The 6,013-nt window shown below is 39.5% G+C and overlaps 1 protein-coding gene across 1 annotated transcript in view; it reads left to right on the top strand.

Annotated features, from left to right (window-relative positions):
* Positions 1-3,031: 3,031 nt before the first annotated feature.
* The window catches only part of acsl3a (acyl-CoA synthetase long chain family member 3a), a 30,248-nt gene continuing 27,266 nt past the window's right edge, over positions 3,032-6,013 (top strand). The window contains exon 1 of the mRNA XM_046073656.1: positions 3,032-3,199. The gene's annotated coding sequence lies outside the window, so the exon portion shown is untranslated. The remainder of the gene's footprint in view (positions 3,200-6,013) is intronic.

The raw sequence follows: 6,013 nt of genomic DNA, 5'->3' as shown, positions 1-6,013 counted from the left end.
TTTAATCAGCCCTTAATTATCTCCCAAAAATTAGAACGTAATTCAATGCATTTCTTTCCAAGCGGACTTTCGACTTCACAAAAGTAAATGAAAAATTTAACATGTGGATTGTTTCATCTATAGTTTTAGTATTGTTTTATCAATGAGATTTTCGCAGAGGAAGCAAGCACACGGATTATAAGAATGCTTTTATAGTTTAACATTAATGTTATGTGTTATGGAACTTCAGATTATTCATTGCAATGAACTGAGAATGTCTAAACAAAACGAGCATATAGTTTCCCTCGTAAAGCAAACATTTATTTAGCGAATCTGATGATGTTATAAATGACCACTTAGTCATCCATGTTACGGTTTGGAAGTTAGATAAAGGCAGACTGTCACCTTTTTCAAGTAAGCTGCTCTTACAAATATCTACGCTATTGATACTGTAAAATCAAGATCACTGTAATCAGTTTAACACATTTCTCGCTTCAATTTTACATCTACTTGACTCGAAATGGACATTAAACTGAATGTAGCATTGCAGACAGTGTTTTGTCCCTTTAATCCATTTTTCCATTGCATGAATATTGCTGGAAATTGTTCTGAGTCCCTCTCCTTAAAGAGTATTAAATAAATATATAAATTATTATCATAACAATTTAATTATGCATTGCATTTTCATGCAGACATGCAGTCTGCCAAATTATGTATTCCCATCCATAATGCACAGATGATGGCCTACCATCAAGTGTTTAATTTTGTGCATACTTCACATCATGACTAACAACAGGGGTGAATATGGAGACATTGTTGTTTTCCTAACAAAAGTTATAGTGGGATACAAAATACAAACTGGTATCCAGAGAATGTCTAGTACACTAGAGCTTATACTGTTCATTAAGCATTACAAAGAAGTACTGTAAATGTACTGGCTAAAGTTAACAGGAATGTTTTGGTTTTTTTGTATAATGTAATTTAATAAAACTATAACTAAGTTACTGAAAAGATCCTGTTACTGAACTAATTAACTGTAAGTTACTGAAACTTACTAAAACATTACTACATTATATACTAAACCAGAGATTTTGAAAGCTTGAACATTGCCTTTGTCTCTTTGGTCTAGGATTGAATGTGTCCCTCTGACAAAACAACTGGCCTCTGCCTGGCCCCCCCAAAATTGGTTTTGAACTGCCACTGCTGTTACACCAGTGAACATGCCCCAAGTCACAGCTAGGGTTTCACTTAATAACACTCTTGAAAGTGAGGGATTTTAAATCAGTCTCTCTCCCCTTACCCACTTGCTGCACTAGTTAAACACAGCATACATCTGTCTTTTCCGCGTTTTCACTGTAGCTCTGCATCGCGAGATCACGATGTATCTGTTACTTTATTAACAAAAAGTGGGGAAAATTTTTTTAAACATCGCAATCAATCCACAGTTAACGGATCCACTCTGGGTATATGTTAAAATCGTTTTCAGCATAGTAGGTACTTGACATCCAGACACATTTTGCTGACTCCCCTGCATCCATGCTACGTATAGGATACACCATCAGCACAGGGGCTTTATGTATTTCATTTGTCACTGTCTTCGGTTTTTTGAGGTTATTTATATTTGGTCAAGACAGTGGGCGTTAAATAGGCCTAGTTGAATATATATCGTCCAGCATCGGCTTTATGTGACCTCATGCCCTAAACATGAGCATTTTAATGTAAAGAACCACATGATTCGTACGTCCACTTGTTAAAAAAATGTCCCATTTCTAACAGAAACGTTTTATAAACAATGATAAAAGCGTTTCTGACAGTTTATTTAAAAATCAGCAGTTATTATTCAAGTAGCTTTCTGACTTACAATGAAATTCACAAATCGTGTCCCCAGAAGGTTGGCGATTCGCAGGATGTGTCTGTTTTGATGTGCTTGATCGTAAGAGCTTTGCGAAATTCCGCAGCGCATCTGCACAGATGTGTGGTTGTCTCTGACTGTTGTTGCGCGCTGCAGTGGACTGATGGAATGGTTTTAACCGGGATCAATTTCTCACTGTGTCCCGCCTGCAGCCTTTAGTGTCCTTTCTGTAGCCTATAGCCTTTGGCTCGGTTTTCGTTTACTTGTGGGTTTTTGCGCGTCTGTCCAGCAATGTGCTCAAATGTTCATCCTTGTCACTTTTGCGGGAACCTTGCATTAAAATAGTCACACTGAGGCCAAGACCTTTTAACTGTTCCCAGAACACGTTTTAAAACAAGAGGTGATTGTGCTTTCTGTGTGGTGGCTCCGAGCCTCCGAGTGTGGTGGCTCTTCCTTTAGCCTTGAGAGCCTTGGACGCTTATGGAAAGTTTTAGAAAACACCTTAAGACACATCTTTTTAGACAAGCATTTAACTAGCCATATGGTTTTGTATTTTATGTGTTGTTGTTTTTTATTTGTTTTATTATTTTATTCTATTTTTTACTGTGAAGCACTTTGTGGCCCCTCTTGTCTGTGAAAGGTGCTATATAAATAAAGTTTACTTACTTACTTACTTTCTTGCTTACATAAAAGGAGGCTAAAAGACGTTGCTTGCTCAGATGGACAATGTTCATCATTCTCTTATTGACTGCCATAGAAATCTTTTCACTGACGAAAATTAAGAAAATAGCCTACATTGTCCAGAAAAAATAGGCTAAGTTTGAGCTTCGTATCTATTTTTTTTTCTTTTCAAAACTATAATTTACCTAAACAGGCTATTTATAAATAGAATTAGGAACAGGTGCATCACATAGTCTACAGCCGTTTAAACATTTAATCTCCTCTCTCTGATTTAACTGACGGTCCTTTAAAATTTTGTGAGCGTGCGTTGTGCAACTTGTGTCTGTGTGCGTGAGTGCCGTGCGCGCGGCCTCTATCTCCTTCTGACACTAGTAACCCATGCAGTCACCCCGAGCCCTCCTGTCCTGTGGTCCGGCCCCTAGCACGCGCCACCTCCACGAATCCAATCATAACGCGGGGAATGCCTCCCCCCTCCATCCATCCCATCCATCCTACAACAACGCGGCTCGCGTTCGCGTGTCACTTCCGGGCTCAGATTGCAGAGTGCAATGTCAACGCTTACAATACGGTGGATGAATTCATTTGCGGAGCAGATTCATACAGGGTTTGAACCCAGCGAGGCTGAAAGGCGGCTCTCCTCTGCTGTGGCCGGGATAAATTGACACCCGGGCAGAGAAACATTCACAGGTAAGGTTCTTTCTCGTTTAGGTTTCCTGGTGCGCATACCCAGATGTGCGGGATGCTGCAGTTGCGCCAAGTTACCCAAGATAGACAGAGACAAGGCAGGAAGTAATGAGCTTTATTCTACTAATTTAATTTTGGCTCCCACGTTTCTGAGTTTATTTCATGGTATTACGGATGTAGCAAGGTGCAGGTACTTGCTAGCTAAATTAACTCACTGTGCCAAGGTGTAGGAAGAAGAGAATAAGAATAAAAGGACAGAAACTAACTAACATATTTTTACCCTCAGCTGACCACTCCGAGTAACAATGTAGGTCAATGTGCTGTTCAAATGACATTGCGGTTAAACTGAGAATTGTGCTGTTAAAGTTAGTCAAATAACATTACACGAGGCTAACTTCTGAGATACGCCCATGCTTAGTGTGTTGGACGAAATTAGGCAATGGCCTCGTATGTCCATTGTCTTAAACATTGTTTTGTCACTCGTGAAATGAAATTTGCAGTAGTCAAACAACCAGGTCGCAACACTGGTTTACATATTTTATTTTGAAATTCCAAACCAGAAATTATCTTGTCATTGTCGGGTTCTTCTTCACATTCGTAAGTGGGCGTGGAAGCTTGAACGTCTGTGGCTCAACGCCGAGAGCACTGTGATTATAATGATACCTAAATTTCACAATATGTTGTTTTAATTATTAACTGTTAATCTTAATAAGAAATGATTCAGAGGAAAGTGTCATAAGGTTTTCAGTATCTCCCTAGTGCATATACTTATTATTATTATTATTATTATTATTATTATTTGCATCTTTTTTTACATGAAAGTAAATTTATATAAAAATCACACATTTAAAAAAAAAAAAATCTAATGAACTGCAGACAAGTAGGACACATTTCATCATCAATGGCCATAACTGAAAATTTGTGTTACTTCACAACAATCCTCACTTTTCCAACCTCAAGCTGCTTGCCACTTTTAAGATCTGTTTGCACAGCTAAAGTGAACTGGCCTGTGGCTACAGTTATCAAATGATGCAGGTCCGGTGGAGTGCTCCTGTACCTACCATAGACTGTATGGTACCTACAGACAAAGATGCTATTGTCTTGCAGGGATGGTCCGATGTGATTAGAAAACGCAGACACACACTTTTTCTCCCTGGTAGCCATAATTCTCAGAAGTGCAAGTGAGGAGGACACAAGTCTGCATTATTAAAACATATCTAAAAAGTAAAAAATCAAAAACACGGTTCATGATGAGTGAAAGAGGAAAAGCTTTCTTGGTTTTATTTACTTATTTAATTTGTGATAAAGAAACTTCAAACACAATCAAATACTTTTTATTGATTTTAGCTGTAGTATAAATAATCAGAAACCCCAAGTCAAAAGCATTAAGAGAGCTTACAGTAGAGAAAGGAATAGATTGGTGACAGGTATGTCTGCTAGGAGTTTATGTCACCATGTGCCCACAAAAGCAGAGAAAAGCTGCAGTCTGATCCACATAATCCAACCAATTGTGTTTCGTGCTTTCATACTTAAAATTATCCAGTGCAAGCTTTTCAACATATGTCACTAATTGAAATTGGCAAATACACCTCATGTGTGCAAATCTGTCCTGCACCCCCGCACACCGACGCATATGCACAAACACGCCACATACATCTCCTCTTTCTCTTTCCCACGCACACACGCGTGCACGTAGTCCTACCCTTGGGAGCGTGTCGTGTGTTTGTGCGTCGTTTCACCACAATGGCCACGTTGAACTTTCTGCAGGACTTCAGCCCGCCTGCTTAGCTGAGTGGGTGAAGGCACGATGACGTCGGCACACAAAAGATCCCATTCACACAACCTCTTGAGGAAGCAATGATTCCCTCACGCACACACACGCGCCTGCTCACCCCACCACTACATAGACCATGTCACCATATTACTCAATTAATCCAGTGAGTGGAGGCTGCCTGCAAAGCGCCTGCTTGTTGCATAAAGCCACTCATTGAGCAACTGCTAGTCTACACATTGCGATTACCTGTTCCTCGCTATTAAAGGTAAGAGATTATCAAGCTTGCTTGTGTATTGTTGTGGTGCTAATGAGGGTCTTGGCTTTTTACAGAGGCAGAGAGGAATTTTGCTTGTTAATCAGGTTGTGTGTGGTTGGATCTTTTGGGAAACTCCAGGCCTTGCCTGCTTATCTAAACCAAGGTTGGACTAGCTAATGAGTACTGCAAATGATACATGATGCATATTAATGAAAAGGAAGATGTAACAGGTGATTACGATTGATACTGACATATTGTTATACTCACACAGATGCATGTTTATGGCAAATAGTTTATGTTACAGATTTAGTTACAGGTTGATGTCCATTGTTATGTATGCATAAGTGCCTTTTATGCAAAATTTTGTTGACATTCGACAGTTATAGCCACCTCCCCTCCATGACTACATCACCTCTCTGCCCTTGTATAATCAGACTAATGGTACCTGGCACTGCACACAATAGCACTCTCCACTGTTACGTCACATACTCATGGCGTAGTTGTGAAATGATGAATTAATATTGGAGTATTATTAAACTCAGGAGAACAGTTGAATGACGTCTTCTGTGGCTCTGACGGGAGCTTTCTAAAGAGTGAAAACAATCTTGGATTGAGTTTGACACTTCAAATTTGTAACTGAGAGTCTGGGTTACAAAATGGGGTTGTGGAAATTGGAAGGTGTGGGTGTTTACCAGTCAGGGAGAGTCTAACAAAAGACTTTATGGAGTTGCATTATGGGAAATCTAAGTTCTGGTGTTGCCAGGGCCTTTGACCCATTTTAGGGAGA

Source organism: Micropterus dolomieu, linkage group LG17 (assembly GCF_021292245.1).
Source record: "Micropterus dolomieu isolate WLL.071019.BEF.003 ecotype Adirondacks linkage group LG17, ASM2129224v1, whole genome shotgun sequence".
NCBI lineage: Eukaryota > Metazoa > Chordata > Actinopteri > Centrarchiformes > Centrarchidae > Micropterus > Micropterus dolomieu.
The sequence above is the reverse complement of the archived record's forward strand: the minus strand, read 5'-3'. Positions and strand labels throughout refer to the sequence as shown.